Source organism: Corvus cornix, chromosome 11 (genome assembly GCF_000738735.6).
Source record: "Corvus cornix cornix isolate S_Up_H32 chromosome 11, ASM73873v5, whole genome shotgun sequence".
NCBI classification, from domain to species: domain Eukaryota; kingdom Metazoa; phylum Chordata; class Aves; order Passeriformes; family Corvidae; genus Corvus; species Corvus cornix.
In genome coordinates this window covers 5,888,413-5,915,814 of record NC_046341.1, presented here as the reverse complement: position 1 = coordinate 5,915,814, position 27,402 = coordinate 5,888,413, and the positions used below count along the sequence as shown (strand labels likewise).

Genomic DNA, 27,402 nt, shown 5'->3' with positions numbered 1-27,402 from the left:
TCCAAGTACAGCTCAGTTATAAAACAAGTGCTTTAAACTTGAACCAAATATGTTCATTTTTTCTAAGCCTCTGATTATTATATTTGTCACCTTTGTTGTATTTCCTCTTTCTCCAATTTAACAGTGATACCGCAATGATTTTTTGCCTTTTCTTTTATACCCCTTTTATATAACTTCTTATAGCTTTTTGTATTAGCATTTTTTGCCTACATTCTTCGACTTATTTTGTTAAGCTAGGAGACTAAACATCTTAGAAGCCTCGTAGTTAGGGATCAGAAAGCCCCAGACCCCAAGGTCCTCTCCAGAACACATTTTGTAAACTAAGATAGAACCATCCAGGGGAAGGTTCCTTGGGGAAGGGAGCTCACTTGAGCCTCTCACTGGGGAATCTTTGATAGATATGCTAATTAGTAAGGCCTATGACGTTATGCCCAATCTATCATGTGTGTGCATTGCGGTGTGCATTTCCATGTGTCCCACCTGGACGTGTGCACCTAAGGATCCTGAAAATAAATACTGAGGTAAAACCTCTTTTTCCCTTCTAACCGTGTTTGATTCTTGACTTTAAGACCAGGAAAAGGCATCAACAGGACCTTTGGGCAATTTTGTCTTCAAATCAAAACACATTTCAGTCATCAATATAGCTCCAAGAGGAAGCTCTGGGTGTGAGACAGCTCAGTCAGGTCAGAGGGGGACCTGGGAGATTGGGGCCCTGCTAGTGACAAACTGAGACAGAGATTCTACAGGATCAGTAAAGGGAGGTGCCTGCTTTGTGCACACCAGACAAAACCAGGTGTCTTGTTCTCATGCTGCTAAAGGAAAATAAATATAAACAGATTCCCTCACCTGAGCATCCCCTGCTCCCTGGCCACTGCAGTCCTTGGTGTGAATGATGCTGTTCCTTGCTTGCCTGACTGCCTTCTGCTACTTTAACATCTGCCAGCATAAAACTTTGACTCTCATAAAATGTTTTGAATTTGCACCCAGAACAAAGTTTCTTTGCCTTGTTTTGTGTGTTTTAAAACCACTTCAAAGTGCAGTTTTGGGCTGGTACATTGAGGGGCTGTCAGTGGCGCTGCTGCGACTGCAGGAGGGACCAGTGTGACACGAGAGGTTTGGCTTCTCAAAGAGTTGAAAAATTTAAGAGCAGGAGGGGAAGGAGGAGGAAAAGGGGAGGATGTACATAAATGTTTGAGACATAAATTAAGGCTGCCACAGAGCTGTGATGACTTTAGTGTCTAATCTCCAAGCTGATTCATATGGTCGTGCCCTTTGTGAGTTGCAGTCCTTCAATTGTAGCTCTCTTTACAACATGAGCCCTTTTTTTCCCAAATACCTTTGACCACCCTTCCCACTGAGCCTGCCCTGCATGAGTTGGGGATAGATGTTGATGTGTGTGTTTCCCTGGGTATTGCAAGGCTTGGACTTCAAGGTGTTTTTTCATATAACTCCTACTTTCAAGAGATCAGGGGCATGTGCTTAATGATTGGGATGAAAAAACGTAATGCACATTCTAGTTTGTGTTTTACACTAAAGCTCCAGTCAGGAATTGAAAAGAGAATGCTAATTGCTCTGGCCTCTGGTTATATGGTATACATGCCTGCAAATACATTTTGTCCTTTGTAAATACACATTTACATAAAATATTCTTTATATTTGTGTTTCATTAAACACAGAAGTTCAATAGCAGTGTCTCTGGCCCTCTGTTTCTGCCTGTCATTCCTTTCTGCCTTCAAAATCTTCTGGCTTTGAAGTAAATAACCGTTTTTGCTACAGATGTCTTAGTGCTATAGAGAGCTGTTAAAGTAATTGTACCTGCTTCCAAAATGTATGAAAAATGAGAATTCCTGAGAAAAGGTTTTGACATCTTCTGAAAAGATAATAACAGTGTAGGCTAACAGGGAGAAAGCTGTATGCTTTACTTTCAGTTTGATCACTTATTTTATACCTGTGCATTACTGTTTCTTTAATGTTCACATATAAAATTCAGTTAAATGTTATTCCTAAAAGCTGCAGGCAAACTCCTCTGAAAATACCAAGATAATGAACTTGAACCTGAGCTTTTTCCATCAAAGAAATCATTATAGACAATGTGTTTTAGCTTTTGGCTTTATTCAGTTTAAATTCACATTTTCTCTTCCATGGGAAGAAGAAAGTGCATCTTTAAGAGGAGGTGTTTGTTAAATCAATATATACCTGTTGGTATTGCTACGAATTGCCTTTCTGCTTTCAAATTGCTGTACAAAATACCTGAGTAGGCATAATGTCAAGAATGGAAATAATCAAAGTGTATTTAAGACTCGCTTAAAAAAATCCATTTAAAAAGTAGGAATGTGTTTTTCAGGCATTTTAAGACCATAAATTGAAACACAAGTATTTAAATTATTTTTCAAAGAGATTCAAAACTGTGGTGTATTTGCATAGCTACTGAGTGAACTTTTTTGTCCTCAGCATTTAAGTTTTCTAGCTGGTCTGTATTTTAGAAGACTCCAGTGCCCCATAAAAAGCAAATACTCAATTTTTCAGTTTCTAGGCACTGAATATTTTCCCTTCTGCTGGATTTGTTTTTACAACGGTAATTTATTTTAAAAAGAAAAAGGGAGAGAAAGTGAGAAACTGAAGAAATGAATGGAAGATTTTGGAAAAGGTCATTAAACAAGCTCTCTAAAATCTGATAGATACTGTCAAATGTTAAAATAAATATACTGCCATGGTAGAGAGGAGGTGAGTGGGGCCCCGAACAGCAGGGCTGCACAGAGCCTGCACTTTGCTACCTAAACTTCACTGAAGCTCTGCCAGCTGATTTCATTAGCAAGAGGATTCAGAAGGTAAATGTTTGTGGTAAGACTAACAAAACTACTTCAATCTTTACCAGTCAACAGCTACAGGGGGCTCTCAAAGGCCACTCACAAGGGCTGAGGCTCCACATTTGGTCTTGCCAGCACAAGACGTTCCTATGGAATTTTATTTATCTGTTTATTTATTATTCCTCCAGAATCACAAAGTGTCCAGCAATCACTGGTCTTGAAAGAAAAACATTGAAGCCATGGTCTAAGTGGGATCCATCCCTGAGTAACAGATCAAGTAGCCCTGGAAAAATAGGCTTTTAAAACTGAAGTTTTATATATTTAGACTTGGGTGGGTTTGGTGGTTGGTTGTTGTTTTTGGTTTATTTTCAGTTTAGAATAACTACAATGAAGCCATCAAGAGGCACTTGAGCATGCTGCCAAGTATTAAAAAATGATGGAACAACAATGTGGTACAACTAACTCATCTTTTGCATCCTGGGGTGCCCAAGACTGTATCCACCCCCCGTGGAACACCCCAGGGAGACCTTCTGCCGCCGCCTCTCTGCCGGCACCGCGCCGAGCTCGGCAGACAAAAGTGACATTTATGTCCATTCTAGCAAAACCAGAGCACAAAAGGCAGGCGAACACCCTTGGCTTTCAAAATTAAGCTGGTTTCTACTCTCTCACATGGTCTATTAATGCTCCAGGCAATTAATGTCACCTCTATTTTGTTTGTATTGATCCTCAGCTTGCTCGTTCTCTCGTGCCTTGTTCTGTGCCAAGTCGTGGGCTGGCCTTTCTTCGTCTTGACTCGGTCAAAAAGGAGACAGAGTGTTTTCTGGAGCACAGTAATTTGGGTGATGGAGAGTTATTTGTAGTGATAAACTACTGTCCTGTAGAATGCTCCTCTTCTCTCCCCATCGTTCCTTGGGGCCATGATCCTGTTGGAAGATATTCGTCCTACTTCATGTTAGGAAGAAATCTGATCGTTATGAACATCAAATCACTCTTTAAGACAAGGGATGTTTCAGTCAGGATGATCAAGGCAGTTTGTGTATCAAAGTCTAAGTTTGTGGAACATGGGGAAACTGGGAGCAGTGACCCAGTAAAGCCTCCAACCCTACAGGAAGGAGGCAGCCTGTATTTCATGATGGGAGATTCTCTCTTGTGAAATGAGGGCAAATAAATGTCCATTGGTGTCCACAGACTCCAAGTTATTGCTCCTTCCTGCCTTCCACAAGTGGAGAAGGCATGAACAGTGCACTACAACTTCTTCCAATAAGTAAGTTTTTAGGATTTTGCACTCTCATGTTCAGCAGAGGCCTCTCCTGAAGTCCCAAATACTGATAGTTTCACCCAGAAACCAAAAAAAAAAACCCCACCATGATTCCTCCTGGAAAAGCATGTAACACTACAATAGAAAGATTTTGGGGTCGGGGCTGTTTTTAGAGCAATCAAGTTTACAAACATCCATGCACACAATTGACTGGGGGATTTATATGCTGCACAAAGTCAAAGACTGTATTTTTATATTTCTGTATAATCATAGCTTTATATGAAAAATCTTTGATGTAGATTTTAAGTTGCAGGAGAGTTTCTACAATTGCATTTAAGAGTGGCTTTACACTGCTGGTGCTCCAACAAAAATCAGCCATTTTTGTATGGAGTCACTTGCAAAAATAAACTTCAAAATAGAGCAATTTTCAGTAGTCCCCTAAATACAGCATTCTTATTGCATCTTGTGCACATGATCACAGCCTTCAGAAAACCCCAAATGGCAAAATGGCGTAATAAGGTAGCAACAATTTTGCCTAGAGATGTGTGGTCTTTTTTAGCTTGTCACCTCTCTTGGTGGAAAGCAGTCATCTCTACTGTCCAAATTAATTAGTTTTGGTGTTCTTGTCTCCATTGTTTTAGCAGCGCTGCTTTTACAGCTCTACTGTGTTTTAGAGTTCCACTCCTGTAATCTGGAGCCTCAGGTGTGACATAAAAGCTCATGACTATAATGAATTTGGGGTTTTTCCATTGCTGCCAAAAGTGATACAGCTCTGAAAGGATGGGGAGTCAACAGCCAAGGCAGCAATCCTGGAGATGATGGGTTGTGTTGATAAGGCAATACAGCCTGATTGCATTTCCAGAAAAATTCAGAATATCATCTAGTAAGTGTTTGTAATAAGACTTTCACAATCTCTGATAAAATCTTATCTCTTTAGAGAGAGATGAAAACTGAAAGCATGTGGGATATTTTTGTGTGTTGTTTTATGATTTGTTATGTTCGGTGTTTCATTTTTTGCTTTCTTTGCATAATCTGTGCTGCAGGCAGTTAGGGCTCCATGTCTTGTGTGAGATTGTGCCTTCCAAAAATGTGCAAGGACTGTAGATTTTAATTTTTTTCTCCATCTTTCCCAACAGACTTCATCACAACCTTGTACCCCTGGAAATAAATATATATTTTAGGGAGCAATGTTTCTTTGCTGTTACTCTGGAGGCGACCTGGTATTTGCAGAACGCTTTCCTGCTAGGTGTGGAAATGCACTGAGCACACCTATGAGTGACCTCTGATGTTTGTTTATCCTGATTTATGAGATCCCATGCATACTACAGGGAAGAAAAATAAATATGCAAAGTGCCAGTAGACTTTTAATGGAGTTACCCTGTATTTCTCCACAGAAGCTGACCTTGAAATGGCTTTTCATGCACAAGTCAAAATATGTAAATTAAGATCTCAAAGTGACAGTTCAAAACATGTATATAGTTTGTAAAGTTCTTGCCAAAGCCATGGAAATTTCATGTTCTACAAAGGCCATTCATCTGTCTCTGAAACTGTGTGTAGCAAAGTGTAGAAAAATGGCATTGCTCAAGCACTCAGAGGGAAATTTGGTCAAAACACAATTTTACTTCAGCAGGATGAGAAGTCTGCCAAAATTTGCTCATGAAATCTGTGACCATGCTGCCAGTGCAGTGTTGAGCTTCCAGCTCCCTAACAAAAGCAAAAACTAAGCTGGTATCTAAAACTGACTGATCTATGCCTAATTTTCTTTAATGACATTTGCTTTGCTACTGTTCAGTGTCAGAAGAGGCAAAACGAGCAGGACAACTCACTGTTCCAACATGAAATGAGAAACTTGTGGGGCTTCCATCTCCTCTTTCCTAAATAGTAAAAATAATATAAAACTCTTTAAAATGTTTCTGTTGGCTGCATTACATATCAAATGCTCCCAGAAACACTTTAATCTCATATTTTACCTTTTGATTTCCCTGTACTCCCATTCTCCAAGTATTGCTTCTAATGGTTTTCAGTCCCAGCTCAAAACTGTTCCATAATACTGAGGATATTAAGTGTTTTTCTCTTTACCCTCTGCCATTGTGTGCAACGTAAAAAAAATCAGTAAAATGAATTTTAGTTACGTTTATGATTAGTCCCTGTCTACAGCAACCACCACATTTGGCATGGAAACATCTTCTGGAAGCAGTCTTGCAGATAAACAAGCAGATATGCTGGGCTGGTGAACAGATGAGTAGGAAATAGCTGGGTTCCCAGTGACAAATCTATTGTGGCGATGAAGAGAAAATTCAGGCAAAACATTTGGTTATGTGGTAGTGCAGAGGATTAGTCAAACATTATAATTAATGCCACTAGTGCTAAAAAGACATCAGGGATGTGGGATGTGTTGATTGTTCTTTCTGTTTATACTATTTCCTCTCCCTTGCAGCTGTAGGGCTGTGCCAGCGAAAGCCCCCGAGAGCGAGCTTTAGCCGCTACTCTTCTGTAACTGCATCATTACCTCACTCCAAACAAAGTCCTTTTTTTTTGTCAATAGAGGATGAAAACATTATTGGATTCAGGAGCTCATAGTAGTCCTGTACGCAGCTAGGGATGAAGAGGATAGATTTATGAAATGGACCATTTCAAATGGCATTATCTTCCCACAGTGAGGAACACCTTTCATAAATCATGGGAGAGCACTTGGAAAAGAAAGCATTTGTTATTCCTGCCATATATTGTTTTTGCATCCTCCACTATGTGTTCTTGGGATGGGGGAGAATCTTCTGTTTGCATTTTTTTTTCTTCCCCAATAATTAGTGTTTTTTATCTTACAATTACAGGAAAATTCAGTACATGAATTTTTAGCTTACCTTTGTTTAGCTGCAGAGACACACTGAGTCTCAATTTTCTGGTGTGGGTACGAAGCCAACTGTTTCTTACACACTTCCAATATTGCAGGGCATTCTCTGCCTCATTATGTAGCAGGAGGTCAACTGGGAAGAGGAGTTAAAGTATAGACAAAAAACTTGTTATTTTTTAAGGCTGGAAGGTTAGTGCTATTTTATGGGTATTTTTGCTTCTTATACTCAAAGACCCTATTTTTGCTGCATTAATAAAGCTGTCTCTGATGCCTTTTGAACTCACCAACACCTATATATTGTACTGGGTGGGAAGAGAGTTTTTTCTGTGTTGTCAGTATTTTTTCTGTATTTTTCACAACCCAACATTGCAATAATTTTACCAGTGAGTCTGACACCACTTGGGATAAATGTAGGTCTCCATTAAACCTGTAACTAGCCTGATGTGAAAAGTCAACATTTATTACACAGTATTATTTGTGTGGATACTTTGAAATCATCCTTTTGCTCCAGAGAGGAAACTTTTGAGAATGCTCCAGGAGAGCAACTTGTCATTACCTGTAATGAGCCAAGGAGAAAGGCCTTGATTTTGAGAAACGTGTTTTGACCAGAACTGATAGAAAGATAAAGGTGATGGTAGTGAAGCAAAATTGCCTGTGTTTAAGAATAGAACAAAAGGAAACATGAACTGGATATTGAAGTGTGCAAATTTTAGCTAGAAATTAAATTATTATATTAAGTAATTTCTAGTTTGAACCCCCAGAACACTGAAGTTGGGAAAGGTCAGACTCCATGCCTCCTCATGGATCTCTGTAAAAATTAATTTTTTCTACAGCACCATTCCATGTGTTTATACCCCAGTGGAAGCACATCATACTGAAAACAAAGGACAGACTGTAGCAAGACAAAGGGTGACATTTTTTGAACTTGAAATGTTTGTCTTGGCTACCTGGCTTTTTTTTTTTTTTTTTTTTTTGACAAATGAATGTGGGGAAGGAGCAAGTGGCTCAGTGTTTTAATACACATATTTTTTTACAGAGCCCATCATAATATGACAAGAGTTTCATTATTGTATTAATGTGTAATTCATAGAATACTGAATGAAATGTATTTATTTCCTTATAGACATTACTTTTTTTTTCCCCTGGATGTGCTTACAAAAGCCTCTATTAAGGCCAGAGTATAGATGAGAGAAGCCTATTGCTGCCAACATGAAGCTCAGAGCTTCCTCTGCAGTGGAAACTGAGAGATCAAGTCAAGGTCAAACTTACTATTTATTCCTGAAATTTCTGCAGACACTGTTATTTAGGTGTAATGAGCCCTGCTTGGATCCGGTTTGGAAAGATACAAAAGCTTTGAACTTTTAAGTTTGGAGGCTCCAGTTACATATGTGGGTATCTGAACCCTAAATCTGAAGGCTTGGCATTTTAGATGTTGACTTTCCACAGGGTTTAGGAGAACTTGTTCCTGTGATAGTGAAAATGTGTTTTGCTGAGGGCTAAGAAACTCTTACCAGGAGTATAAACTTACCTGGTCACAGGCGCTGCTCTGTGGGGCTTGGGCAGCTCCTGTGTTCACTGAACACGTGGATGTGTGAGGCAGGGGAGAAAAAGCATTTTATCAGCCGTGCCAAAAATGTGTGTTAAAGCTGTAAGTGGCATTCAATTCAGCAGTGTGCCACTTTGTGTTTTTTTATGAGTAAATGGGAGGGTGGTTGCGGCCGAAAAAACACTTTCCCATCACATGTGGGAACCTTGTACAGGAGTTTGTTGGATACAGATAGCAGCAGCTTCTTGTGGGAAATAATGAAATCTTTTCTTCTTTGGATTTCTTAAAAGGCTTGATATATAATAATATTGGTTATGTCATTACTGTAGAAGAATTGCTTTTCTAACTGAGCTGAGGTATTGAACAGTACTGTGTATAATGGATAAAAATGGTTCTCCTGGATAAGGAGAGACAAGTATTGTCACCCCTGTTTTGAGGTGTATGTATGGTATATTTGTCCTTTTTCTTTTCTGACATCCATTATGAGGGCAGGGTGTGTGAATTTTTTTTGCTGGTGTCAGGCTTTGAAGATCTTTACTCTGTGGCTGAGGTCAGGAATTCCCCGTGTACTGTTCTACCTCAACACCTGCCCAATGAATGGCAGGTAGCAGTTTTACCTCTGTTAGTATATGGGTATCGCCACTTCGTTTTAATTCTTCAGTGTTTAAAGCTGTTAAATAAAGGCAGGATTCATCAAGAGCTGTTTTAATAGGATTGTCAGGTAGCTGCAGTGCCCCTGATTTAAATGAGTAAGCAACACCTATGGGCAAATGATCTTTCTGCACACAGGAATTAATTACAATTCAGGACTGATGAACTTTTATGAGCTAGTTAATTTTTAAAAGATGCTGTGTATGGTTTATTGAAATTAAAAGAAAGTGACAGCTTTCTGCCCCTACCCTCATAAAATTCTGTCCTGCATATAATATTGACCTAATTTAGTTCAAAGGCGCTGGATCTCCTCTTTAACATTTCACTGTGTAAAGGCCAGTTGAAGGTTTCAGTACTCTTCAAGTAAACAGAAAAGCTTCTTCCTGGTTATCCATGTTATGTTGGCTTTTATCAGTAGGCAAGTTCTAAACTCCTCCACCCGTTGTCCTTGATTACCCTCAAAATAATTTTTTAAACAAAGTGCAGCTCAAATTCAGCATCAGGTTACAAAACACCCATTTATAGAGTGTTATGAATGAATATTGATTATAAAACAGTGCACCATATACCACAGGATTGCAGATATTTTTATGGTGTGGATCTTCTGGTGAAAAAATTTCATGGGCCACTGCCCTCCCTAATTATGACTGCAGGACACAGCTCACTTCCCATTCAAGCCAGGACCACATTGTCTTTTATTTGTATTCACATAACATTCTTGTGGGAAAGTAAAGGAGCAGTTTATGGGAAAAGGTAATATTATGAAGGCATTTTGGTTGGTACTGTCCCAAGAATCTGGCTAAGGGCTGCTGCTGTTCAAGTCAGCTGTAAAAAGTTACTTTGAGCAATACCAAGCAGTGCTCCAAAATATCAGCGAGATTTTACTTATTTTCTTACTACTGTTAGAAGTCTTCCTTCCCTCCAATGACCTTCACAAACCCACAGACCATGAATTTTCAAACCTCTATTTTATGGTCAAAATTTTGTAGGAACCTATTTTTTTCATCCCAAAGCTGCATTTTTTTGCTGTGATATTTGAATTCCTTGATCAATGTCAGGGCTTTTTTGTAGAAGTTCATGCCATGTCTGTGAAACCTGGCAGCGCAAACCAGTGTTATGTGATTGCTGTTGGACCGTGCCAGTGCTGCACTTCAGCCAGTGTGGATCTGCAAGGAGGAGTCTTCTGGGGTTCAGTGTTCCAGTAACATCTAATCACTTTTTTGAATTGACCTGTCCAATAGACAAGACAAGAAATTAGCCTTCTCTTAACTATTTAAAATGTCTGGCAAAGAAGGGGAAAAAGTCCAAACAAATACAAACCCCTTTTCTTACCTAGTAGATAAGTTTGATAAATATTATATTTTCTGAAGCCACTTAGATTTTTACTTCTTGCCTTTTCCTGAAGCAATAAAGATAAGAACATTAATACTCCAAAATTTAAGGGAGAAAAAAATGGGTACAAGAAGTCTCCTGCATTTATGTCTATCCTATAGCTAAATTTCAATATCTGTTGTAGGACAGGTGCATTGAGGATTTTCAGTATAAGCTCAGGTGAGAGTGAAAAGAGGTTTCCTTTCCTTTTGGAAGGTTTTGTTGAGCAAACGCTGAGCACAGCTGCTCCAACTGGATGTTTGCACAAGGAATGTTAATTTTCATGCCTCAATACAGAAATCTCAAGTTTCCTGGGTGAATTAGATGTTAATGGATTTCTAAAATGTACCACTAATGGCATGGGAGAATGTAGTCCGTGCAGAGGCCAGAACACGGGCTGTAATCAGATAACTTGTTATTATAATAAAGCCAGAGGATAATACTTTGCATTGCTCAGTGTAGTAATTGGCCTGCCCCATATGCTACAGGCTTTGGCACTAGAAAAAGTGATGTTTCACCCATCAACTATTTATAACAGCTTTTACTTCCTGTGTATACTAAATCGAAAATGTAATTTCAAACTATAGGAGAGAAGTATATAAAGTCTCCCCAAATAACCATTTCAGGGCTCTCTGGCAAAATTCAGGTTGATTTGCCTCACAGTGGACATATAATAATGCTATTAACAAAACACTAGCAATTAAATAACTTTTTTTCTTAAATTACGGTTTTGTGACCAAGGACAGGCTGCAAGAAGTCAAAGACATGAACAGAGTCTTCTATTTTTCAGAACCTGGCAGGGAAAATGTGTAGACTCTTGAAAACCTATGAGATCAGAGTGTTTGTCAGGTTGTTTCATTTTTACAAAACAGTTATACTCTAAGTCAGTTAATGTCTTCCTGTTTGTGGTCACTATGTATCCACTGCATTTTTTTGGGATAGACAATTTATTAGGAGTTTAAATGTGCACCCATATGGACACATACCTGTGTTTTTTGGTCCATAGCTACGCTGCAACTACTTATTTAGCTGAATGGTGCAATGCTTGTGTGCACTTCTTACTGTACTTCAGCCTGGAACTGCTGCTGGGATGCTATTTTTGTAAATAGCACATCTATGCTTTTATGACAGCTGGTTTTGTTTTCATGCTCATTGTTTAGTTTGCCTACCTGTTTGTCATTAAGTGCCTCCCACTAACTTTTGAACTCAGACTTGTTCCAACCAAATAGGTCTGAAGTCTCCAGACAGCTGCGTTCTTCCCAAATTGCAGAAAGCTGGCAGGTAGAGCAGCAGGCACAGACTCAAATCAGTGCTCTTGCTACAGCAAAGTAGGAGAAATTCAGCCTTTACATCTGCTGAGTGGCTGCTGGCTGCCAGCTGGCACGTGTGCCCTGGGCAGCTGGGGCAGAGCTCCAGGACACAGCACACTCTGCCTCCTGCCCGACTGTTGGGACAACACGGAGGGGAGAACATGCAGGAGATAAGGGCATGGAGAGGTGGCTCTGTAGGGGCTCCAAGGAAAGGCAGAGTCAGTGGTTGGAGAGGGACTGGAGGCCCTGCAGATGGGGTTGAGGACACGGGGAGGGTAATGAGGTGCTTGGGGATGGGTAGGTGACCACTTTTGTTATGAGGAGTCAACGTGATGGACACAAAACACACATTTGTTCTGATTACAAGTGTGGTCGTGTTTTAGCTTAGCCTAATTACTGCTCTTGACTCAGCTCAACACATAATGTTGCATGTCATGCTGTCCTACTTTTAATTTCACAGCTGAACACATTTCTATTGTTCTAATCCCCTTTTCCAAGCCTTGTGTTCCTCCACCTGGAGGACATGCAAGGTGTTTGACCTGCGCTACTGACAGTAGCTCTGGATGATCCTTTGGGGAATATCACTGGAAACACATCGATAAAATGCTTCTCCCTCACGTGCTGACTATCCATTTTCTATAAAAAGTGGAGCTGGTGTTCCTGGGCTTTTCCTGGGTGTAAAATGTTCACCAAGATGATGAGATAGACCTGTTGGATCTGGTGAAGGCAGTACCAGCAGTTTTGCAGCTGAGAATGGAACAGATGAAAGACTGATAACTAATTTTGTAAGCAGAGATACAGTTTAAATAGCTTAGTGTTGGCTCAGATGGATTTTTCCTGAAATAATCTGTCCAATTCTAGGTAATCTCTCTTTGTTTTTGTTTGCAAATTTTGCATGCTGCTCAATTGGGTTTTCTAGTCATAAGGAGAATCCACTTTAGTACCAATCCTGAAAACTTATGTAGTTTTTTCCTCAGCCTGTTTATTTGGCTTGTGATTACTAATGGTCTGCTCTGAAGATGTGTTTCAAGATATACAAATATCTCTGGCATATGGAGACCTAACAAAATATTTTGATTCAATCTAGTGCAGTTTTTTATTTCATCAAAAAGTAAGGTGAACTTATTCTCCCCAAAATGGATATCAATATTTTCTAAATCATATTTCAACATTTTTCACTTGATTATGATGATGACAATACTCCATCTCTCTTTGTCACTGGTCATTTGAAAGATGGCTTTTTATGTTTAAAGAGTGGGTTTTTTTAGAGTATGGATAGTATAACAAAAGTTTCTATGCATGCTCTACCACTGGCAGTTGAAATTATAATTGTGACATCATAACCCTTCTGAGCTGGATATGCACTCATTAATTAAACACCCTTTTAAATGTGTCCCAGAGACCTGTGCTGTGGCTGCTGGAATGCTCAGGGAAACAAGGATGTCCTTTCTGAAAGTCTGTTGCTCTGTCTTTAGAATTGCTTAATGTCATCTATAGTACAAGCTCTAGGAGCTGGAGGGAGTGACCCTTGTGGATGTGGAATTGGTAGATAGAAGTGATGTGCCATTTTTTATCTTATTGCATTTAATTATTTATATTCCTTGGTGAAGTAAGTCCAAAAGACCATGGTAATAATTCTGCTGCTTCATTGATTTTTTTGATGTGTACTCATTGTCCAAGAAAGAATGGTGAACTTGGACTTTAACATAAAACTTACGTTGTGCCTTAAAAGAAACATGAAAATATATACAGCATATTCATATTTAACTTTTATGCCTGTCCTCTTAAACCACAGAAAATCCTGTGTTTGAAATTTCTGTTATTTTTTAAACTCATTAATGTGTTTAGTTTTAATACTGTCAAAATTATTTCACTGTTCAATAAAAACCGTGGGAAATTCACTAAAGGGTTTTGTTTCTCATGTCATCAAAAATTATCCCACTCTAAAATTCTAAATTATGTATCAGTAACTGCAGAAGAAGTGAGACTGGAATCAAGCAATTTTGCTTATGGCTTGTATTCCAGCTAAGTTTATGAGGAATGTTATGCCCAATGATTCTAACAGAAACCCCTCACCAACAACTTCATCACAATGATAAGAATAAAAATTTTATGCTGTTTACTTCATTGAGTGCCAGAAAATACATATGTGCAAATATCATCTGCTTAATCTATATGCCAGACAGGTCTGTTTTAAAGTATATGCCTAGATTTACTTAATGGGACTGCTGCCAGTTTTTAAATTTACTCTCTAGTATTTTGGGAAACATGGCATCAAGTGTTTCACTTCAGGTAGAACATAGGGGAACACATCCCTGACGACAAATATCTAGAAATGGTTGAAGCCTGTGGTTTTCAAGGCCTGTGGCAGAATGTCTTTATATACAGTAATTGTTGTATGCAGTAGTGTAAGATTTATGATGTCCTTAATACTTCATGCCCTAAGAGTTTGTGACTTATAAATGATGTGCCAGTGTGTCAAAGAATACCTGTTCTGCTTGGGGTTCCATTGTTTCTGGTTTGGGTGGGGTTGTTTTTTGAGGGGAGCGTGTGGGTTATTTGGTTGGGTTTGTTTTGTTGTTGTTGGGGGTTTTTTGTGTGAGTGTGTGGGTTTTTTACAGGGGTGCATTTTTTTGTGGGTATAATGTAATGAACATGGAATACAATACAGCATTATCCACTGAAAAGTCGTTGTTTGCAAATAATTATCTTGAAGTACTATTCAAAACACTGCAAGTATTTTGTCTTTATACAGCTGGTGACTCTTAGCAGTTTTTTGATAGATCCCTTTCCATTGAGGGAGGGGGCAAGGGCAGCTATTTCTTATTGTGTTTATCATTTCTTGATTATTTTCCCCTCCAACTCTCTTAAATCCTGAATGTGTTCTTCTCATGGATGTCCCTGCAAACAGAAAAATTTATAAAGGCTTTTTTCAGAGAAGTGTTTTAAAGGTCTGTGTTCTCTTGGCTTGTGCTTCCTTGAAGCTTTTGTTTTAGGGTTTAATATGGGTTAAATGGTATTTTTAGTAAGTGCTGCAGAAACTGGGAAGTTTCTGCTGATGTCCTGACCTCATAGCTTGACCTCATGCTGCCTCCTGATGGACGCTTGTCCACTGTTAGGGTCATCTTTTAGAAATGGGGATTATGGAGACAGTGAGAATTCAGGTTTGTGAGTGTCTGTAGTAGAGGGGAAGTCTCTGAAATAGAGAGACTTTGGTACTTTGTAGCAGAATTCATCCGTAACTGGACTTGAGCAATGCGACCTTGGTGCAGTCAGAGTCGCTGAGGTGTTTAAGTGTGCTCACACTCGTCACCAGCACTCTTTGTAAAGCACAAAGATGCTTCCTTAGGTCACAGAGAAAAGCAGCCTCAAATGCCTCCCTGGCAGCCACCCTGGCCTGCAACACCATCCTTGTGTGCCCTGAACCTGTAGTTTCACAGAGCCCATGGATTTGTCTGGGCAGAGCAGAGGTATCACAGCTCCAGGTGACTGCGGGTGGTGTTCTGGCTGTGAGAAGGATGGGGCCCAAGCCCTGCATACCTTTAATCCTCTCTCTCTTTCCTGTGAAGCCTCTGTAATTCATAACATGGTCACGTTATTCAGGAATGTTTCCTTAGACAGATTCTATCTCTGAGAGCTTAAGTTGAGGGATTTTCAAACAGTCACTTGATTTATGTATGTGAACATGTAGCTCGTAAGAGGAGTTTATTTTACAACTTCTTTAGTACTATGCACCAGAAAACCTCCAGTAATTTTAACTCCCTTAATGTTCTTTTTTCTTCTGTTCTGTACCTTTCAGTCATGTATAAGTTGATTTCTTATCACTTTAGGAATTTTGTAAAATTATATGGTGAGGAAGGTGACTGATTCTTCCATCTTTGATTTCATTCTTTGGTGCTGGTGGTTTATTGTCACTGTGCCAGCAGATGCAATTTCAGTTCTCAATCCTGTCTTAGCTTCATTTGCTGCATATTTGTATATTTGTTGCTGTATGAACTGGTTTTGTGTGAATAGATTCAAATTGTGTCCATGTAAAAACACAAATTCTAAAACATTATTTTATCATAGTTTGAAGATGTACCTTCTGAAAGTCAGATATCATCTGAATTTATTTTTCATTTAGATGAGTGAAATATTGTGTTGTCTTTTAAGTCTGGGACAGAGCAAGTGTCTGAGTGTTCAACCACAGTTGCTTTTTGAGGTTTTGATTCCCATTTGAAATGGTCCTTTTAATGTCATCTTTAATTTAATCAGATAATGTCATCAAAATAACATTTAACCTATTACTGCAAATTCACTGCATTATTAGCTGGTGTAACAGGCAAAAAAGATAGTATGAACCCCCATGGAAATCTATACTTCCAGGAAAAATGGATACAGTTCATAGAAGCTCTATATTTAATTTGCAGTTTCAAAGCACTCCCTATGGAAAGATTTTATGAGTCTGAAATAATTTTAAAACACTTTTCAGTAGAACCCATAGCACCCACCAACTTAGTCTGATTTTTTAAAACCATCATTCCTTTGCCCAGTTTTAATGTAAGCTGAACAAGATGTTTGACACAGTCACAATAAATATTCTTGTAAGTCTACTCTGCTTTAAAAGTGTGGGTATTTTGGATGGTGTATTTGTATCCATTTGTGGGTATTGTGGATGAGTATTTGTATCCATAAATTGAAAGTCAATTGACTTTTTGTTTCTAGCATAGGTATATTAAGATTTGATGTAATTTTATTTTTCATTTTAGAATCTTACACAAAGTTTGATGGGTTGCAACATGTTTAAGATTTAAAAATATTTGAGAGTCCATTTCTGTGACCTCTGCTGACAGCCTGAACTTCCAGCGTTGCCTGCATTCTTTCTTCTAGATAATTCTCATCAAAATCCTAGGATGTTTTTCCTGTTTAAAATACTATGAATTATTCTTCGTAAAGTGTTCCATTACTGATGCAGAAATGTTTTGTGCAGTGTGCTTTCTGTTATTCCTGACCAGTAATAATCTCTGATACTCAAAGAATTCCTGAAATGAGATGCAACTCTGCTGAATTTACTGGTAATTAGCAAAACTGAGGAATGCAGAAGGGAACAGTGAGCAGGAGTAATCACTGTTGCTTAGGAATGAAGGGAAAATTGTTTTGCATTTAGTAGGAACAAACTTTTTAAAAGTAAATTTTCAGTTGATGATGTTGAAAAGGCATCTTCAAGTTATTACGTGTTTAGGAAATGTGTCTGTTTAGTTTGCACAAGAATAGGGCTAGAAATGTAAAAATGCAACAAAAAAAGCACGTCTGGTTATTTTAATCTTGTCGGGAAGAGATTATCAGAATCTACTGAAACTACAGCAAAGACTTCTATCCCACTGCTTAGTGTTTGATGGCTTTAAGAAAGTATCTGAGTGTTTGACTTTATGTTAGAACTTCACAAGATTTCGCAGTATTTTACCTTTATTTTCTATGTTTCTATTTGTCTGCATAGATGAGGCAACTTTGTCTATTAATTCAAGATTTCTTCTCATCCTTTGAAATACTGAATCCTGACAATAAACCCACTATCTTTTGTGACCAAATGTCCTTAGCAAGGCATTCAGTGTCCCAGGTTTGTCTTCAGCTCTTTGGTGGCTCTACAGATGCTTTTAATCTTTTCATCATGAGCTCAGAGGAAGCATGGATTTAGATTTGGGTTTGCATGGCCCTGAAAAATAAGGCTTTATATGGAGGAAGGAAGAGTTTCTGTGATGAGAACAACCCTGCTCCCAGTCATACAAATGTCGGTGTTGTCAGTTCAATAGTCTCAGCTTCTACCTTGGAACACACAGAGAAGGATTCTGTAAAAGTCACCACAGAAAACACAACAAAGCATTTCTCAGCTCAAAACCAACACTTGGAATTACACCAGGAAACAAATTAACAATGTCTCTGAGGTCCAGCTCCTCGGATGTGCTGTATCAGAAATGCCACTTAGCAGTAACAGAACTGACATTTCCATGTGGTTTCTTAAGATAACTCGTTGTAAAGCTTGTTGTGGCAGCAACCCATTATAGAGGTGAGCAATTTTACTCTTAAAGAGAGAAAAAAGCCCCTAAAAACTCTTTTCCCCTCAGAAAAACTACTGCAGATAATGTGTTCAGGCTGACCATAAAAATTGAGTCATGTAAAATTGTTCCATGAGCACACAGGCTCTACCACGTTGCTACTGAAGTGTCTTCTAGAATCTTTTGATGGTGTTATTTCTCTTCACCTTTAAAATTATACACAAATATGAGGATATAAACAGGGAGAAAATTCAGTTGCTCAGACAGGAAAGTTATCTATTAAATCCTGTCACCTCAGCTGTCAGCTAGGAGGGGCTTTAATGCCATAGATACTGAATATCATCTATATGTACGATGAGATGAACCTGATCACAACAGCAAGCTAGTATAAAATTAATGTTATACCTCAAGGAAAACAATAAATGTCTGAGGTTTGGAGACCAGTATCAGTTATGGATTCCTTAGCAGTGCAAAACTTATTTTTACCTGTTCATGTTCAAACCAGTATCAGTTTAGTCCATTCTCTGCACAGGATGACAGATTCTAGCACACACTGAAACTGAGGAACCCCACAAACTTGCAGTCCATACATTACATTTTTACCAAGTGTGTGCTTTAAATGTGCTTATCGATAGAAAAGTGTTTATTTTGCCTTGGTAATAGTCACTTTCTAAAGTTGGTAGTTCTGATTAGCACACAACTGCCATGGAAATATTCCCCTGGCATGGAACTCTTCCCTTCTTTCTTCCTGTCTCTTTAATATGCTGTTGGTCTAAAGAGTGAAAATTGTATTTCTGGATTCCTCTGCATGGTGGTGAATTTCACCCTTTTTTACACTTGGGTTACTAAACCAGAAAATGGTATAAACTCAAAATTAGCCTGAATATCATCCCATTAACATCGCACAATCAGTGGGACAGGTTGTACACCTCAAGTTGCACAGATATTTGGTGGGTTTGTTGCTTTTAGAATTATGTGGCTAAACATTCTTTAGGTGTCCTTTTAACACAACCTGTGCTGGTTTTCATGAAGTTTCTCACAACCTTATTGATTGATTGATTCTTTTATTCTGCTGTGGGTGAAAAGTAGTGGTTTTGCCCATAGTATTTGCCAGAAAAATATGGTTTATTTTAGGTATCTTTTTAGGAAAAGTTGATCTAATTTACTCCATCTTTTCAACAAATAAATGCTAGGGTGTAGAAGCATAATATTTCTTTGTTCCATTTGCAGTGTAAATAGAAGAAAAAAATATACTGTGTACTTCATATTTTTCATCAAATACAAATATGCTTTTCTGACATATTTAATAACTTAAAATTATATGATAGTGTTATGCAACCCATATTGCATAATGCCTGAAACCTGTCACAAAACTCCATCTTTTCAACTCCAATATTTTGTTTATCAGAAAGGAAATGGGGGAACACTGGGAGATGAGAATAAGCAGCTTTTTCCTACTGCTGCATTAGTACAAATATACCAGAAATTTTTGGAAGCAGCTGGTGCAAAGGAGGGGAGGGGGGAAAGAAAGAAAAAAAATATCCCTGAATGTGCAGAGAGGATCCAAGCCATTTTACTGTGCTTGCTTGGGTAAGAGAAGTCGCTTCTTTATTTAACTATTATTTCTCTTTTCCAAATAAATATGAGCTGCTTCTAAATAGGGTGATGATAGCAGGTGGTCTCTCAAGCAGAAATTATTTTCAAGCTGACAAGTATACTGAGCACAGTATAACTACATGTATTTCAGGAAAACATCATGCACGTCTGTTTAAGGATTCATTAACATGGTATAGATTAAACCCATTGAAGATGGCACAGATTGTTTCATTTTATTACATTCAATTGGATTGGAAGTGTGCCATTTGCAAAGAGCAATATTACCACAAAAAAAGAAGTCTGGCACATTTGTCACATAATATTCCCCTATTGAGAATGAACTGTTTCTGAACATCAAAAGGTAAAAATCTGTTTTCTCCTCTCCCTCTGCTGTATTAACTGCAAGAAAATATGACTGCATGTCTTGTTATGAAGCATTTGAGCAGCACATTTGCTGTGCCCAGAGTCATCTCATTTAGTCAGTAGGGAGACCTTTGTATTCTTCATGATGCTGGGATTGGAGTTCATCAACCTGCTGACACGCTGCCTCCCCCAGATCTCAGAGCTCGTCCAACTCGTGCTGTCACCCTCGGACATCTCTGTCCCCCAGAGCCCTTCCTGGGATCAGGGATCTGGTGTGGGAGGAGAGGGGTGGCCCTGTCCCCGGAAAAGGGGAGCTGCAGAGGCAGCCCTGCTCCCAGATGAAGGGAAACAGCTGCTGTTAAAGAGAGGATGGTGTTACGATCCGGTTTGAACTCAGAAAAGCAAAGCAAGCTAAGTCTCTGTGCATAAACTGGAACTTAGAAGATTCAAAATGTTCCCAGAAATGAGATTAAAACCAAACGAGGTTAGATGTTGATGCCAAAAAATTGATGTATTTTATTTAATAGTAAAAGAGGCAAAGAGAAGGGAAGAGAAAAGAAGGAGAGAAAGAAATAGAAAAAGAAGTGTGCGTGGGGGGTGGGGGGACAGGGAGAGGTGACAGGGGTTAGGTGGAAGCAAATCACCCATCCCAAGGTCCCAACGACGTCTCGTTGCTCCCCTCCATCTGCTCTGCTGGTGGTGGGGGTCCCCTGTCGCCGCTGTGGCCACACCACCACACGCCAAAGAGTGCAGAATCCCGTGGATTAATATACACTGTGGGCCAGGTGGGAATGCCCACGCACCTCTCTTGCAGGGGCTGGCTTGACACTGTCCCCTGCAACACTGGGGGTCTGCTGCATCATCTCTGGTGTTCTGGTGCAGGGTCTGGGGGCCCCTGTGATGGGCCATGTCACTCCTCCTGCTGTGGATAAGCTTCCCCCCCAGTGAGGACCCCTCAGCTGGGCTCCCCTGCACAGTGGAGGATGGGCAGTCACTGCGCCTCTGACCAGAGGCTTTCCAAGGTACCCAAAGCCTCTCCTCCCTCCAGCCTTTGGTTTGAGGGTCTGTGTGAGCCTGGCACTGATCGCCCTGGGGCTCTGGTCTCCACCTTGGAGGTGTTAAGCCTGTGCTTTGTGAATGTCCCCAGCCCTGAGTTGTTACCTTGTCTTATCTTCATCAGCAAGCGGTGTGAGACCTAGGTCAGGGCCCCATTCAGGGTGCAGTAGTCTTCTCTGCAGCTTTTGTAATACAGTTTTAAAAGTCCTTTAAGAAAATGTTTAAGTCATAAACTATAATATTTCAGTCTCTGACAGATGGTCAGACAAAGAGTGAGATTTAAATTCATATAATGTTGCTGTTTATAACGTGAATACTTTGGACATCTGTTTAAAGTCTAGTGTTCTAAATGGATGGGAGCCTTCCCAAGGCAGGGCTTATAAAGCTTTATCTGTTGCACAAGGGCTGCAGACTGTAAAGGTATGTCTTAATCAGCTATAGCTTGGGTCTTTTAATATTTGAGTCAGTAGCAAAACTCAAAAAAATATGTACATGGCAAATGATGCCATAACCAATGGAAAAATATATGGATTAAAGAAGTGTGGGTATATATCCTAAATATACTTATTATAAGTACTCCTTTTCATTCCATACCCTTAAAAAGTCCTTGTAGCGTATGTCTGTGTGTGTGGAGGGGGGAAACAGAACAAAAGCAAATTTGCTGTCATTGGCTTGTATCTAAATGTTCTGTTTTAAATTGAACGGTAACAGAGTTGCAGCATAACCCACACTGTATTTTCTACTTCTGCTGGAGGATCCATTTAAAATGTATTTTTATACCATCCCTTTTGGATTAGTTTACATTATTTTTTAGAACTCAGCTTCACCTATATTTATAATTTATATTATTATCATTACTATTTGTTGTGCTGGTTTATCTCACGTGTTTGGAGAGGAATTAAATTTTAATTAATGGGAAATTTAGAACAGGACCATTTAATAAAAGTGTTTTCAGAACTAAAGTCTAGCAGTCAGGATGGAGTAACTTTTAGTTTTGTTATCAGTTGAGGTTACTGATTCTGTAACTAAAGAATTGACGAACAATGTAGGTAGGGTGTGATTTGATTCATAGTGTACCTCCAGTGAGATGAACTGAAGAGCTAATTTATTTTATTTTACTTTTTTCTTTTTTTTTTGGTTGATGCAGTTGGGACTCAGCTGTTGTTTCCTCTGGGATTAAACAGCTGTCAGCATTGTTAATGACATCAAATTCATGCATTAAAATTCTCTCATTCTTCTCCATATAAAATGTGGATGTGGAAAGCACTGCCATATCCCCCTTTGTGAAGGAATGAAAATCCAAGGAAAGATAACAGCACTTATTACAAAACCACAGACCGGAGCTTCTGTTGATGGAATCTCGTAATGAGTAATTAAGCTACTTTGCAGAAGTCAGTGCTGTCACGTTTGCAATTGGGTATTTCCATTCCCCTGTGGATACAGCTGGGAAAAGACTACTAAGGTGATAAAAAAAGAAAAATAGAATTGTTCTAGAAATATCATCTTCATGAAGCTGGAGGTTTCAATGCAAAGTGGCTATGAAAAATTAGCCTACAGAAATAACCTGTCTGGTGTAAAAGACATTGCTTTAAAAATTCATCACTTATATCATCTGATAAACAAAAAACAATGAGGTTTTATTATCCTAGAGTCTCACAAGGATATGACAATGGCAGGTTTATTTCTTGGATGGGCTGTTGGCTTTTCTTTTCTTTTTTTTTTTCTTGAGCCTTTTGCTCTATAAATGAAAGTTTTCAACTCTGAGTGTTCAGTTCTGTAGTGCTGAAAACATGTTATGGGAAGCTTGTGGCCTTTGAGGGGAAATTATCTTTTCAGGGGAGAAAAGAATTGAAACAGATTTTTTTTTTTTTCTGTAAAGTTCAAAACATTACTCATACTTTTAAACTGATATATAATTCTTATGCCCCTAAGAACTCCAATTATTAAAAATAGTCCTGAATTTTCACTAGTTTGAGCGTCCCTATTCTCTTTTTAGTTCTTTTCTGTGTTTTTTTTATGGTTTGTTAAGCAATTAACTTACTCTTAACTTTCTTCTTTCAAGTAGCTTTGTTTTTTTAGAAGCAAAAAAAATTAAGCAGAAAGCATAGCTCTCTGAATGTCTTTATCCTGCTTCCAAGAAGTTGCTTTTGTGCAGAAGTACCATCGTTTTTTTGAATATCCCCCTATGTCAGCTGTTACAGTGAAATCAAATTAAATTAACCCCAATGAAGAAACCAGCCTGTTAACAAAATGAATAGGTAAAGTAGTCATTTATTGAATTCAGTAAAATGTACTGAAATATATAGGAATAAACCAGTTAATTGATTAACCAGCTTCCAGATCAGATGGTGAAATATGAGTATCTGATGAATCAAATTAATATAAGTGTTAAGTGACTAATAGCAGGAATCTTTAAAACATGCTATGCCTTCTTAAAAACTGGTTCTGTGAAAAGCTAAAGAGTTTATTTTTTCACAGCTATGCATTTGGGAAAACCTCCAGTTTATTAGCAGAGCAGTGGATGGAGGTGAAGGCACAGTTTATTATGTTAATGTTGAAATATTAACAATGGAATAAGCAGCCCACTGTATTAAATAATACACGTGGTCACTATTGTAAGATGGATTTATTTAACTTCCTGGTTTTCAGTGAGATCTCTGCATGACTCCCAAATTCAGTCAAGTGTTGCGCTGGTTGTGTCAAGTGTCTTTTTGTAGTTAATTTAATCATGGCTGGCCCAGAAATGGACCTGTGAAGCTCTGTAGTGTTAATTTATACATCGTTCTTCATCGTTACGGAAAATGTGCCCTTCTGGAGCTAATGCTCACTAGTTTTATCATTAATGTGCATTAATAATGTGTAAAATTATTTTTTCCATTGGCTTGTATTTTCAGAAGAGGAAGAAAAAAAAATAAAAGACATAAATTGGAAACATTCTCCTATGTGTGCCTGAAGTGTAAGCAGGCCCTACAGATTCTGAAGCTTGTTGTGTTCCAGGAGATGAAGGCGTGAAGCTGTGAGTGACACTCAGTCCTTTGTATAATTATCTTGGAAAAGGAAGGGCTTGAAGGGACACTCTGCAAATGGTGTCAGAAACAAGAGCTTTAATTCTGGGAGCACAGAGCTGATCCTTCCCTATAGTCCCTATAGCTCTCCCTCCAGATGTGTCACAGTGTCATCTTTTTAACTCTTGGGTGAATTAAGACAAGCTGATAGGGCACGGGGGGAAAATTTGACAGTAACATCTACAACCAAGAAACCGTAAAGGATTGTAACCCAGGGGGTGAAGAAGAGGTTGTGTTTCCGTTCCCCAGCACAGATGCAGGTGTTCTGTGTCCAAGTTTTACTGCCTCTCAAAGCTGCCAGTTATAAAAGGCATTGTCAGCACAATGGGAATGCTGTCCTGATCCAAGCTGTGGGAGAAGGAAGCTGCTTGTGGATGTTGCGGTGCAAACACCCTGTGTAATGTAGGAGTGCAAGCCCACACTGGCCAGCACTAATAAGGGTGCAGTGCAGACAGTTTCTGTCTCCCCCTGTGATTAAAATTTTCTTTAAGCTGCTGTCCTTCCTTGAGTAGCACAAGTGCTAAAGGCTCTCTATCAAAATGATTTTGAATCATGACTTGGTATCCTGGTTTCAGCTAGGATAGTGTTCATTTCTTCTCAGTAGCTGTTACAGGGCTGTGTTTTGGATTCAGAGTGAGACCAACATCTCTGGAAATCATTCAATTTCTTTATAGTCTTGAGGGGAGAGAGAAAAGAAAGTCAAATATGTCTTGATTGCCAAAATTGATGAGAAACTTTAGGAAATGCTGAGTAGGTATTTGCTTCAGCAATAGAAAGATCTAGAACCCATTCTGCTGTGTAGACAAGTAAAACATGAGTTTTATCCCTAGTCTTCATGACATATATGTGATGAGACAGTCTAAGCCTTTTTAAAGTTGTTGATTTGAAGCCAAAGAGGTGCAAAATGAGTAATTTGGGGTTCTGTATGCCATGTCAGGTGTAGGGAAATGATTTCCAAATGCTTTCACATCAAGCCACTAAGCACACAGGAAAAAGTCTCTAAAAATCACGCTTTATCAGACATGCCCTATTAATTAGGGGAATAAGTCCAGGTAAAAAATATTCACAAATACTTGAATAACTGTCAATTATTTTTTCCTCATACTTAGCAGGGACCTATGTGTGGGAGTGTGCCCAATTTGAGAGTGTGTATTTCTTCTCCGTGGATAATATAGTAGTTGCAAATCTTTCATTATCTCAAAGACCTGCATTGCTCTGAAAGATGTATATTTAAAAAGATGCTGGCAGTAACTGCCACTGACAACCAGCCCTGTTTGAAATAGACTCCCTCCGTGGCACTGTGTGGGGAAGGCTCCGCACATTGATCTATGGATTTTTCATTTGCTTTCAAATAGTCCTACTTGTGTGTCTGCAAGGAGTGAATAAGCAAAGTTTGAATCAGTTTGACTTTGGAAGCATGATTCTGAGCAATTACCTTGGGAAAATACACCTCCTCCTGACTAAATAGATCTGTCAGGAAGAGCCGGAGTGCGGCGTGCAGCCCCTGGAATACACGTGTGCGCTGGTAAACCGGACCCAGCCAATTAAACATCAAAATGTTGGCTGCATTCAGTTCACAGGAAGACTTATGTAAGTTCATTTTCATGGCGTGTGTATGTGTCTTTAGACTCTAACTGACAGATTCCCACAGTGAATAGGCTGGGGAGATATCAATTATCTGGTTAGCTGTGCGCTGCCATTCTATGCTCCGTGGCTTTCTGACAGAAGCAGGCAGAAAGCGAGAGAAGCAGAATAATTCTGGTTCAGCAAGGCTGTTCATATTTCAGTCTAGGAACCTCAAATCGTTGTGAATAGATGGAGAAAATGGTCATTTTAAGCCTGACCGCTGCAATTTCTTTTATTAAGAGTGTGTGAAGTGCTAATGATTGTTTCACCCCAAAGTAGGAGCCCCAATATATCAAAATCAGGCATTTGAGGGTTCAGTAATTTGTAGTCTAATATCAGTTTGAATCGTTCACCTCTAATAGCACCAAATAACTTTTATCTCATTATCTCAATGTATTTTACAGAGCAGTCAGTAGTATATACAAATCCGTGTGATTTGTTAGAAAATAGCTGCTGTATCCATTGTTTTAGATCGTGTGCATGCTCCAAGCATAGCCTTGAGTTTCTATGTGTGAGTCTGAGCGACTTTTACTGCTGCTGTTTTCCATCCTCATGTATGTCTATTTGGTAGGACGTTTATGTTCATTAAATGTCTGCAATTTCCACAGCAGCATGTCATGTACCACTGCTCCCCAGCTGCCACCGAGGTGGTGCTGTGCTCCTGACAAGGAACCCACGTCTAGTCTTGTCAGGATGGCCATCACAGCCATTACACTTGTTAAGCAAACTAGGCAAGAACCCAGAGCACCAATTTCTAATGGACAGTTCCTGTATCTGTCACATAATCTTTCCTCTCACTGTGGGCAACTCTTAGAATTCAAGGAAGATCAGTAAATAAGCCAAGTATGAGCAGGCTGCTGCTACACAGAAGTGTAATGAGAAGGTTTGGAATGATATGTCCATGGATTCCTTTTGCACAGTGGCCTCTCTTCACTCAGGTCCCTCTGAAATGCTTAGAGACTCCTTGTTGTTACACATTGCTATTTGGTTTTCTCAGTGGACTTGTGGATGCACATGAACGGATTAATTTCCATTTTCAGCCTAATTTTTTTTCATTATCTTTTATGCTATCTGGGCATTTTTTAGCTGAGAGTGAAATCAGCCTAGCTATCAAGTTTCTGGGTGAAAAACTATAGGTTAGGCAAGTTCCAAGATTTCCAGGAATTCTGCTGTACTTTTTTGCTAGAGCACTGTATGACATTATGGGTGTAGGCAATGAACATATAATTAATGTATAATAACATATAACATATAACATATAACATATAATAATGCTTGGTACCATCATTGTAGAGGCTGGAGTATTAATGACTGTCTTGTGTATCTCAGATTAAAGATTGTTCAGGTTTTTAGTTCTCCAGATCACATCCCGGTGTTCAGGAGTCTCCACTCTTTTGGGGAATCTCATGGCTTATGTAACCTCTACAACTCACAGCTGATAGTAAGGGGGAAATAAGTCTTTGGCTTCATAGCTCTCCATCTAGAGACCCACAAATAGGCTGGATTTACCACAGCATCTCACATACCTTTAATTTTTAGTTTATGCAGACCTTTCCTCTCAACAAGAGGTCCATCTCCCAAGGGCCACCCAATGAAAGACTCGCTCACCACCCATTTGCTCAGGACTTTTTCTCTCCTCCCCCCTCTTCCTAATTTTTTAATATAAATGCACATTTTCCCCTTTTTGGGGGGCAGAAATGTAACTTTTGTAGGAGAGCGATGTGTGTTCAAATGGCACATTTTGCAGGCGTTACATTTGATAATTTCCCTGAGATACCAGAGTTCCCTCCTAGCAATGAGTTAAGGCGACAAAGGGAACCGGGTTTGTTTGCAGGAAGCGAAGGATAACGGCGCCTAAACTTTACTATTG

At 39.1% G+C, this 27,402-nt stretch overlaps 1 protein-coding gene across 1 annotated transcript in view; it reads left to right on the top strand.

The window, feature by feature from the left end:
- The window catches only part of WWOX (WW domain containing oxidoreductase), a 488,590-nt gene that overhangs the window by 339,505 nt on the left and 121,683 nt on the right, over positions 1–27,402 (top strand). The window lies entirely within an intron of this gene.